Here is a 12,173-nt window from a genome sequence, read left to right as displayed (position 1 = left end):
ACTGTAGGTCCACTCTGCATCACTGTGGACGTCACCATACTGTAGGTCCACTCTGCATCACTGTGGACGTCACCATACTGTAGGTCCACTCTGTATCACTGTGGACGTCACCATACTGTAGGTCCACTCTGCATCACTGTGGCAGCTCTACTGCATCCTGTGCATATAGTCTTTTGTCTTCGTCCCAAATGGAACCCTTTTTCTTACATAGTGCACTACTTTTGACCAGGCCCTATAAGGCTCTGGTCAAAAGTAGTGCACTAAATAGGGAATAGGGTGCCATTTGGGACCTATTCTGACTGTTAATTAGATTTGGGTTGGATGTCTAATTTAATCTTGTCAAAAATCTATCTACCCATGTCTAAATGATCAAGATCAAGAGAGCATCCAGCAGCCATGTTGAACTGGATACGAATAATACATTTTCTTAGTATTTGAAACGTGTCGTTCGCATACTTATTTTTATATGCCTATTAGGAGTAATACCAACATTTGAGTCTCTCATTCAAAGTTAATGTTCTGAATAATGCAGTAAACAAACCCACAAGATGTGAGATCTTTAACTCATAGATCGGAGAAGCGGAAAATGTTTTTTTTTTTTATCAGGATTTGTATGACATCTGAAATCACATTTCTCCTATTCTGCCCCAGGCCCTAGCCTATCAGAGGCTTATCAAACAACTGTCTGTTTTTTTTTGTTGCTCCACACGGACACACACACACACACACACACACAGACAGACAGACAGACAGACAGACAGACAGACAGACAGACAGACAGACAGACAGACAGACAGACAGACAGACAGACAGACAGACAGACAGACAGACAGACAGACAGACAGACAGACAGACAGACAGACAGACAGACAGACAGACAGACAGACAGACAGACAGACAGAGCCAGGTAAAAATATGAACATGTGATTTCTAAGAGATTTGAAATCAACATAACTCATCAACAGGGAGAGTGAAGAGGTACAGACCTGATTCTCCTGATCTGTTTAACATGCTCTTTATCTAACAGTTACATTGTCAATAGAGCATGGAGAAAATAGAATGTTGGAGCTGATGGAACGTGGGTTTGTAGTAATGGAAAATAGTTTTGTACTGACTCGTACAGAACGCACACTGAACTAAAATATAAACATGCAACATTTGCAAACATTTTACTGAGTTACAGTTCATATAAAGAGATTGAAATAAATAAATGAGGACCTAATCTATGAATTTTATATGACTGGGACTACAGATATGAATCTGTTGGTCACAGATACCTAAAAAAAAGGTAAGGGCATTGATCAGAAAACCAGTCAGTATCTGGTGTGACCACCATTTGCCTCATGCAGCGGGACACATCTCCTTCGCATAGAGTTGATCAGGCTGTTGATTGTGGAATGTTGTCCCACTCCTCTTCAATGACTGTGCGAAGTTGCTGGATATTGGCGGGAACTGGCACACTGTCATACACGTCGACACTTACTGGCCGGCTGGCTAGATAGGACCAATCGGCCGGTCAGATAGGACCCATTGGCCGGCCAGTTAGGACCTGTGGGCTGGACAGCTAGGACCTGTGGGCTGGACAGCTAGGACCTGTGGGCCGGACAGCTAGGACCTGTGGGCTGGACAGCTAGGACCAGTCGGCCGGACAGCTAGGACCTGTGGGCTGGACAGCTAGGACCTGTGGGCTGGACAGCTAGGACCTGTGGGCCGGACAGCTAGGACCAGTCGGCCGGACAGCTAGGACCTGTGGGCTGGACAGCTAGGACCTGTGGGCCGGACAGCTAGGACCTGTGGGCTGGACAGCTAGGACCTGTGGGCTGGACAGCTAGGACCTGTGGGCCGGACAGCTAGGACCTGTGGGCTGGACAGCTAGGACCAGTCGGCCGGACAGCTAGGACCTGTGGGCTGGACAGCTAGGACCTGTGGGCTGGACAGCTAGGACCTGTGGGCTGGACAGCTAGGACCTGTGGGCCGGACAGCTAGGACCAGTCGGCCGGACAGCTAGGACCTGTGGGCTGGACAGCTAGGACCTGTGGGATGGACAGCTAGGACCTGTGGGCTGGACAGCTAGGACCTGTGGGATGGACAGCTAGGACCAGTCGGCTGGACAGCTAGGACCAGTCGGCTGGACAGCTAGGACCTGTCGGCCGGACAGCTAGGACATGTGGGCTGGACAGCTAGGACCTGTGGGCCGGACAGCTAGGACCTGTGGGCCGGACAGCTAGGACCTGTGGGCTGGACAGCTAGGACCTGTGGGCCGGACAGCTAGGACCTGTGGGCTGGACAGCTAGGACCTGTGGGCTGGACAGCTAGGACCTGTGGGCTGGACAGCTAGGACCTGTGGGCTGGACAGCTAGGACCTGTGGGCCGGACAGCTAGGACCAGTGGGCTGGACAGCTAGGACCTGTGGGCTGGACAGCTAGGACCAGTCGGCCGGACAGCTAGGACCTGTGGGCTGGACAGCTAGGACCAGTGGGCTGGACAGTTAGGACCAGTGGGCTGGACAGCTAGGACCAGTCGGCCGGACAGCTAGGACCAGTCGGCCGGACAGCTAGGACCTGTGGGCTGGACAGCTAGGACCTGTGGGCTGGACAGCTAGGACCTGTGGGATGGACAGTTAGGACCAGTCGGCCGGACAGCTAGGACCAGTCGGCCGGACAGCTAGGACCTGTGGGCTGGACAGCTAGGACCAGTCGGCCGGACAGCTAGGACCAGTCGGCCGGACAGCTAGGACCAGTCGGCCGGACAGCTAGGACCTGTGGGATGGACAGCTAGGACCTGTGGGATGGACAGTTAGGAACAGTCGGCCGGACAGCTAGGACCAGTCGGCCGGACAGCTAGGACCTGTGGGCTGGACAGCTAGGACCAGTCGGCCGGACAGCTAGGACCAGTCGGCCGGACAGCTAGGACCAGTCGGCCGGACAGCTAGGACCTGTGGGATGGACAGCTAGGACCTGTGGGCTGGACAGCTAGGACCAGTCGGCCGGAATGCTAGGACCAGTCGGCCGGACAGCTAGGACCAGTCGGCCGGACAGCTAGGACCTGTGGGATGGACAGTTAGGACCAGTCGGCCGGACAGCTAGGACCAGTCGGCCGGACAGCTAGGACCTGTGGGCTGGACAGCTAGGACCTGTGGGATGGACAGCTAGGACCTGTGGGCTGGACAGCTAGGACCTGTGGGATGGACAGCTAGGACCAGTCGGCTGGACAGCTAGGACCAGTCGGCTGGACAGCTAGGACCTGTCGGCCGGACAGCTAGGACATGTGGGCTGGACAGCTAGGACCTGTGGGCCGGACAGCTAGGACCTGTGGGCCGGACAGCTAGGACCTGTGGGCTGGACAGCTAGGACCTGTGGGCCGGACAGCTAGGACCTGTGGGCTGGACAGCTAGGACCTGTGGGCTGGACAGCTAGGACCTGTGGGCTGGACAGCTAGGACCTGTGGGCTGGACAGCTAGGACCTGTGGGCCGGACAGCTAGGACCAGTGGGCTGGACAGCTAGGACCTGTGGGCTGGACAGCTAGGACCAGTCGGCCGGACAGCTAGGACCTGTGGGCTGGACAGCTAGGACCAGTGGGCTGGACAGTTAGGACCAGTGGGCTGGACAGCTAGGACCAGTCGGCCGGACAGCTAGGACCAGTCGGCCGGACAGCTAGGACCTGTGGGCTGGACAGCTAGGACCTGTGGGCTGGACAGCTAGGACCTGTGGGATGGACAGTTAGGACCAGTCGGCCGGACAGCTAGGACCAGTCGGCCGGACAGCTAGGACCTGTGGGCTGGACAGCTAGGACCAGTCGGCCGGACAGCTAGGACCAGTCGGCCGGACAGCTAGGACCAGTCGGCCGGACAGCTAGGACCTGTGGGATGGACAGCTAGGACCTGTGGGATGGACAGTTAGGAACAGTCGGCCGGACAGCTAGGACCAGTCGGCCGGACAGCTAGGACCTGTGGGCTGGACAGCTAGGACCAGTCGGCCGGACAGCTAGGACCAGTCGGCCGGACAGCTAGGACCAGTCGGCCGGACAGCTAGGACCTGTGGGATGGACAGCTAGGACCTGTGGGCTGGACAGCTAGGACCAGTCGGCCGGAATGCTAGGACCAGTCGGCCGGACAGCTAGGACCAGTCGGCCGGACAGCTAGGACCTGTGGGATGGACAGTTAGGACCAGTCGGCCGGACAGCTAGGACCAGTCGGCCGGACAGCTAGGACCTGTGGGCTGGACAGCTAGGACCAGTCGGCCGGACAGCTAGGACCAGTCGGCCGGACAGCTCGGACCAGTCGGCCGGACAGCTAGGACCTGTGGGATGGACAGCTAGGACCTGTGGGATGGACAGTTAGGACCAGTCGGCCGGACAGCTAGGACCAGTCGGCCGGACAGCTAGGACCTGTGGGCTGGACAGCTAGGACCTGTGGGCTGGACAGCTAGGACCAGTCAGCCAGACAGCTAGGACCTGTGGGCCGGACAGCTAGGACCAGTGGGCTGGACAGTTAGGACCAGTGGGCTGGACAGCTAGGACCTGTGGGATGGACAGTTAGGACCTGTGGGATGGACAGTTAGGACCTGTGGGATGGACAGTTAGGACCTGTGGGCTGGACAGTTAGGACCAGTCGGCCAGACAGCTAGGACCTGTGGGCTGGACAGCTAGGACCTGTGGGATGGACAGTTAGGACCTGTGGGCTGGACAGCTAGGACCTGTGAGATGGACAGTTAGGACCTGTGGGCTGGACAGTTAGGACCAGTCGGCCGGACAGCTAGGACCTGTGGGCTGGACAGCTAAGACCAGTCGGCCGGACAGCTAGGACCAGTGGGCTGGACAGCTAGGACCTGTGGGATGGACAGTTAGGACCAGTCGGCCGGACAGCTAGGACCTGTGGGCCGGACAGCTAGGACCTGTGGGCTGGACAGCTAGGACCTGTGGGCTGGACAGCTAGGACCAGTCGGCCGGACAGCTAGGACCTGTGGGCTGGACAGCTAGGACCAGTCGGCCGGCTGGACACACACACATACCTTGGGCATACATTACACACACATACAGACACACACACAAACACACACACACACACACATCCCTTCCTCACAGGTAGAGAGGTACAGACACCAGACCCCAAACTGTATCTCACAGGAACTGATTCTCAGGTGTGACACTCTGTCCCTCATCACTGATTCTCAGGTGTGACACTATAACCCTCATCACCCTGATTTCAGCTGATGTACGAAGGGCTATATAAATAAATTTGATTTGATTTGATTTGACACTATAACCCTCATCACTGATTCTCAGGTGTGACACTCTGTCCCTCATCACTGATTCTCAGGTGTGACACTCTGTCCCTCATCACTGATTCTCAGGTGTGACACTCTGTCCCTCATCACTAATTCTCAGGTGTGACACTCTATCCCTCATCACTGATTCTCAGGTGTGACACTCTATCCCTCATCACTGATTCTCAGGTGTGACACTGTCCCTCATCACTGATTCTCAGGTGTGACACTCTGTCCCTCATCACTGACTCTCAGGTGTGACACTCTGTCCCTCATCACTGATTCTCAGGTGTGACACTCTGTCCCTCATCACTAATTCTCAGGTGTGACACTCAATCCCTCATCACTGATTCTCAGGTGTGACACTCTATCCCTCATCACTGATTCTCAGGTGTGACACTCTGTCCCTCATCACTGATTCTCAGTCGTGACACTCTGTCCCTCATCACTGATTCTCCGGTGTGACACTCTGTCCCTCATCACTGATTCTCAGGTGTGACACTCTATCCCTCATCACTGATTCTCAGGTGTGACACTCTGTCCCTCATCATTGATTCTCTTGTGTGACACTCTATCCCTCATCACTGATTCTCAGGTGTGACACTCTATCCCTCATCACTGATTCTCAGGTGTGACACTCTGTCCCTCATCATTGATTCTCAGGTGTGACACTCTGTCCCTCATCACTGATTCTCAGGTGTGACACTCTAACCCTCATCACTGATTCTCAGGTGTGACACTCTATCCCTCATCACTGATTCTCAGGTGTGACACTCTATCCCTCATCACTGATTCTCAGGTGTGACACTCTGTCCGTCATCACTGATTTTCAGGTGTGACACTATAACCCTCATCACTGATTCTCAGGTGTGACACTCTGTCCCTCATCACTGATTCTCAGGTGTGACACTCTGTCCCTCATCACAGATTCTCAGGTGTGACACTCTGTCCCTCATCACTGATTCTCAGGTGTGACACTCTATCCCTCATCACTGATTCTCAGGTGTGACACTCTAACCCTCATCACAGATTCTCAGGTGTGACAATCTATCACTCATCACTGATTCTCAGGTGTGACACTCTGTCGCGCATCACTGATTCTCAGGTGTGACACTCTGTCCCTCATCACTGATTCTCAGGTGTGACACTCTGTCCCTCATCACTAATTCTCAGGTGTGACACTCTATCCCTCATCACTGATTCTCAGGTGTGACACTCTGTCCTTCATCACTGATTCTCAGGTGTGACACTATAACCCTCATCACTGATTCTCAGGTGTGACACTATAACCCTCATCACTGATTCTCAGGTGTGACACTCTATCCCTCATCACTGATTCTCAGGTGTGACACTCTGTCCGTCATCACTGATTTTCAGGTGTGACACTATAACCCTCATCACTGATTCTCAGGTGTGACACTCTGTCCCTCATCACTGATTCTCAGGTGTGACACTCTGTCCCTCATCACAGATTCTCAGGTGTGACACTCTGTCCCTCATCACTGATTCTCAGGTGTGACACTCTATCCCTCATCACTGATTCTCAGGTGTGACACTCTAACCCTCATCACAGATTCTCAGGTGTGACACTCTATCACTCATCACTGATTCTCAGGTGTGACACTCTGTCGCGCATCACTGATTCTCAGGTGTGACACTCTGTCCCTCATCACTGATTCTCAGGTGTGACACTCTATCCCTCATCACTGATTCTCAGGTGTGACACTCTGTCCCTCATCACTGATTCTCAGGCGTGACATTCTATCCCTCATCACTGATTCTCAGGTGTGACACTCTGTCCCTCATCACTGATTCTCAGGTGTGACACTCTATCCCTCATCACTGATTCTCAGGTGTGACACTCTATCCCTCATCACTGATTCACAGGTGTGACACTCTGTCCCTCATCACTGATTCTCAGGTGTGACACTCTATCCCTCATCACTGATTCTCAGGTGTGACACTCTATCCCTCATCACTGATTCTCAGGTGTGACACTATAACCCTCATCACTGATTCTCAGGTGTGACACTCTGTCCCTCATCACTGATTCTCAGGTGTGACCTCTAACCCTCATCACTGATTCTCAGGTGTGACACTCTGTCCCTCATCACTGATTCTCAGGTGTGACACTCTGTCCCTCATCACTGATTCTCAGGTGTGACACTCTGTCCCTCATCACTAATTCTCAGGTGTGACACTCTATCCCTCATCACTGATTCTCAGGTGTGACACTCTATCCCTCATCACTGATTCTCAGGTGTGACACTGTCCCTCATCACTGACTCTCAGGTGTGACACTCTGTCCCTCATCACTGATTCTCAGGTGTGACACTCTGTCCCTCATCACTAATTCTCAGGTGTGACACTCAATCCCTCATCACTGATTCTCAGGTGTGACACTCTATCCCTCATCACTGATTCTCAGGTGTGACACTCTGTCCCTCATCACTGATTCTCAGTTGTGACACTCTGTCCCTCATCACTGATTCTCCGGTGTGACACTCTGTCCCTCATCACTGATTCTCAGGTGTGACACTCTATCCCTCATCACTGATTCTCAGGTGTGACACTCTGTCCCTCATCATTGATTCTCTTGTGTGACACTCTATCCCTCATCACTGATTCTCAGGTGTGACACTCTATCCCTCATCACTGATTCTCAGGTGTGACACTCTGTCCCTCATCATTGATTCTCAGGTGTGACACTCTGTCCCTCATCACTGATTCTCAGGTGTGACACTCTAACCCTCATCACTGATTCTCAGGTGTGACACTCTATCCCTCATCACTGATTCTCAGGTGTGACACTCTGTCCTTCATCACTGATTCTCAGGTGTGACACTATAACCCTCATCACTGATTCTCAGGTGTGACACTATAACCCTCATCACTGATTCTCAGGTGTGACACTCTATCCCTCATCACTGATTCTCAGGTGTGACACTCTGTCCGTCATCACTGATTTTCAGGTGTGACACTATAACCCTCATCACTGATTCTCAGGTGTGACACTCTGTCCCTCATCACTGATTCTCAGGTGTGACACTCTGTCCCTCATCACAGATTCTCAGGTGTGACACTCTGTCCCTCATCACTGATTCTCAGGTGTGACACTCTATCCCTCATCACTGATTCTCAGGTGTGACACTCTAACCCTCATCACAGATTCTCAGGTGTGACACTCTATCACTCATCACTGATTCTCAGGTGTGACACTCTGTCGCGCATCACTGATTCTCAGGTGTGACACTCTGTCCCTCATCACTGATTCTCAGGTGTGACACTCTATCCCTCATCACTGATTCTCAGGTGTGACACTCTGTCCCTCATCACTGATTCTCAGGTGTGACACTCTATCCCTCATCACTGATTCTCAGGTGTGACACTCTGTCCCTCATCACTGATTCTCAGGTGTGACACTCTATCCCTCATCACTGATTCTCAGGTGTGACACTCTATCCCTCATCACTGATTCACAGGTGTGACACTCTGTCCCTCATCACTGATTCTCAGGTGTGACACTCTATCCCTCATCACTGATTCTCAGGTGTGACACTCTATCCCTCATCACTGATTCTCAGGTGTGACACTCTATCCCTCATCACTGATTCTCAGGTGTGACACTCTGTCCCTCATCACTGATTCTCAGGTGTGACACTCTGTCCCTCATCACTGATTCTCAGGTGTGACACTCTATCCCTCATCACTGATTCTCAGGTGTGACACTCTGTCGCGCATCACTGATTCTCAGGTGTGACACTCTGTCCCTCATCACTGATTCTCAGGTGTGACACTCTATCCCTCATCACTGATTCTCAGGTGTGACACTCTATCCCTCATCCCTGATTCACAGGTGTGACACTCTGTCCCTCATCACTGATTCTCAGGTGTGACACTCTATCCCTCATCACTGATTCTCAGGTGTGACACTCTATCCCTCATCACTGATTCTCAGGTGTGACACTATAACCCTCATCACTGATTCTCAGGTGTGACACTCTGTCCTTCATCACTGATTCTCAGGTGTGACACTCTGTCCCTCATCACTGATTCTCAGGTGTGACACTCTGTCCCTCATCACTGATTCTCAGGTGTGACACTCTATCCCTCATCACTGATTCTCAGGTGTGACACTCTGTCCCTCATCATTGATTCTCAGGTGTGACACTCTGTCCCTCATCACTGATTCTCAGGTGTGACACTCTATCCCTCATCACTGATTCTCAGGTGTGACACTATAACCCTCATCACTGATTCTCAGGTGTGACACTCTGTCCCTCATCACTGATTCTCAGGTGTGACCTCTAACCCTCATCACTGATTCTCAGGTGTGACACTCTGTCCCTCATCACTGATTCTCAGGTGTGACACTCTGTCCCTCATCACTGATTCTCAGGTGTGACACTCTGTCCCTCATCACTAATTCTCAGGTGTGACACTCTATCCCTCATCACTGATTCTCAGGTGTGACACTCTATCCCTCATCACTGATTCTCAGGTGTGACACTGTCCCTCATCACTGACTCTCAGGTGTGACACTCTGTCCCTCATCACTGATTCTCAGGTGTGACACTCTGTCCCTCATCACTAATTCTCAGGTGTGACACTCAATCCCTCATCACTGATTCTCAGGTGTGACACTCTATCCCTCATCACTTATTCTCAGGTGTGACACTCTGTCCCTCATCACTGATTCTCAGTTGTGACACTCTGTCCCTCATCACTGATTCTCCGGTGTGACACTCTGTCCCTCATCACTGATTCTCAGGTGTGACACTCTATCCCTCATCACTGATTCTCAGGTGTGACACTCTGTCCCTCATCATTGATTCTCTTGTGTGACACTCTATCCCTCATCACTGATTCTCAGGTGTGACACTCTATCCCTCATCACTGATTCTCAGGTGTGACACTCTGTCCCTCATCATTGATTCTCAGGTGTGACACTCTGTCCCTCATCACTGATTCTCAGGTGTGACACTCTAACCCTCATCACTGATTCTCAGGTGTGACACTCTATCCCTCATCACTGATTCTCAGGTGTGACACTCTGTCCTTCATCACTGATTCTCAGGTGTGACACTATAACCCTCATCACTGATTCTCAGGTGTGACACTATAACCCTCATCACTGATTCTCAGGTGTGACACTCTATCCCTCATCACTGATTCTCAGGTGTGACACTCTGTCCGTCATCACTGATTTTCAGGTGTGACACTATAACCCTCATCACTGATTCTCAGGTGTGACACTCTGTCCCTCATCACTGATTCTCAGGTGTGACACTCTGTCCCTCATCACTGATTCTCAGGTGTGACACTCTGTCCCTCATCACTGATTCTCAGGTGTGACACTCTATCCCTCATCACTGATTCTCAGGTGTGACACTCTAACCCTCATCACAGATTCTCAGGTGTGACACTCTATCACTCATCACTGATTCTCAGGTGTGACACTCTGTCGCGCATCACTGATTCTCAGGTGTGACACTCTGTCCCTCATCACTGATTCTCAGGTGTGACACTCTATCCCTCATCACTGATTCTCAGGTGTGACACTCTGTCCCTCATCACTGATTCTCAGGTGTGACACTCTATCCCTCATCACTGATTCTCAGGTGTGACACTCTGTCCCTCATCACTGATTCTCAGGTGTGACACTCTATCCCTCATCACTGATTCTCAGGTGTGACACTCTATCCCTCATCACTGATTCTCAGGTGTGACACTCTGTCCCTCATCACTGATTCTCAGGTGTGACACTCTATCCCTCATCACTGATTCTCAGGTGTGACACTCTATCCCTCATCACTGATTCTCAGGTGTGACACTATAACCCTCATCACTGATTCTCAGGTGTGACACTCTGTCCCTCATCACTGATTCTCAGGTGTGACACTCTGTCCCTCATCACTGATTCTCAGGTGTGACACTCTATCCCTCATCACTGATTCTCAGGTGTGACACTCTGTCGCGCATCACTGATTCTCAGGTGTGACACTCTGTCCCTCATCACTGATTCTCAGGTGTGACACTCTATCCCTCATCACTGATTCTCAGGTGTGACACTCTATCCCTCATCCCTGATTCACAGGTGTGACACTCTGTCCCTCATCACTGATTCTCAGGTGTGACACTCTATCCCTCATCACTGATTCTCAGGTGTGACACTCTATCCCTCATCACTGATTCTCAGGTGTGACACTCTAACCCTCATCACTGATTCTCAGGTGTGACACTCTGTCCCTCATCACTGATTCTCAGGTGTGACACTCTGTCCCTCATCACTGATTCTCAGGTGTGACACTCTGTCCCTCATCACTGATTCTCAGGTGTGACACTCTATCCCTCATCACTGATTCTCAGGTGTGACACTCTGTCCCTCATCATTGATTCTCAGGTGTGACACTCTGTCCCTCATCACTGATTCTCAGGTGTGACACTCTAACCCTCATCACTGATTCTCAGGTGTGACACTCTATCCCTCATCACTGATTCTCAGGTGTGACACTCTGTCCCTCATCACTGATTATCAGGTGTGACACTCTGTCCCTCATCATTGATTCTCAGGTGTGACACTCTGTCCCTCATCACTGATTCTCAGGTGTGACACTCTAACCCTCATCACTGATTCTCAGGTGTGACACTCTATCCCTCATCACTGATTCTCAGGTGTGACACTGTCCCTCATCACTGATTCTCAGGTGTGACACTATAACCCTCATCACTGATTCTCAGGTGTGACACTCTGTCCCTCATCACTGATTCTCAGGTGTGACACTCTATCCCTCATCACTGATTCTCAGGTGTGACACTCTGTCCCTCATCACTGATTCTCAGGTGTGACACTCTGTCCCTCATCACTGATTCTCAGGTGTGACACTCTATCCCTCATCACTGATTCT

Source organism: Salmo trutta, chromosome 13 (genome assembly GCF_901001165.1).
Source record: "Salmo trutta chromosome 13, fSalTru1.1, whole genome shotgun sequence".
Classification (NCBI taxonomy): Eukaryota; Metazoa; Chordata; class Actinopteri; order Salmoniformes; family Salmonidae; genus Salmo; species Salmo trutta.
Note: the sequence above shows the minus strand (reverse complement) of the source record.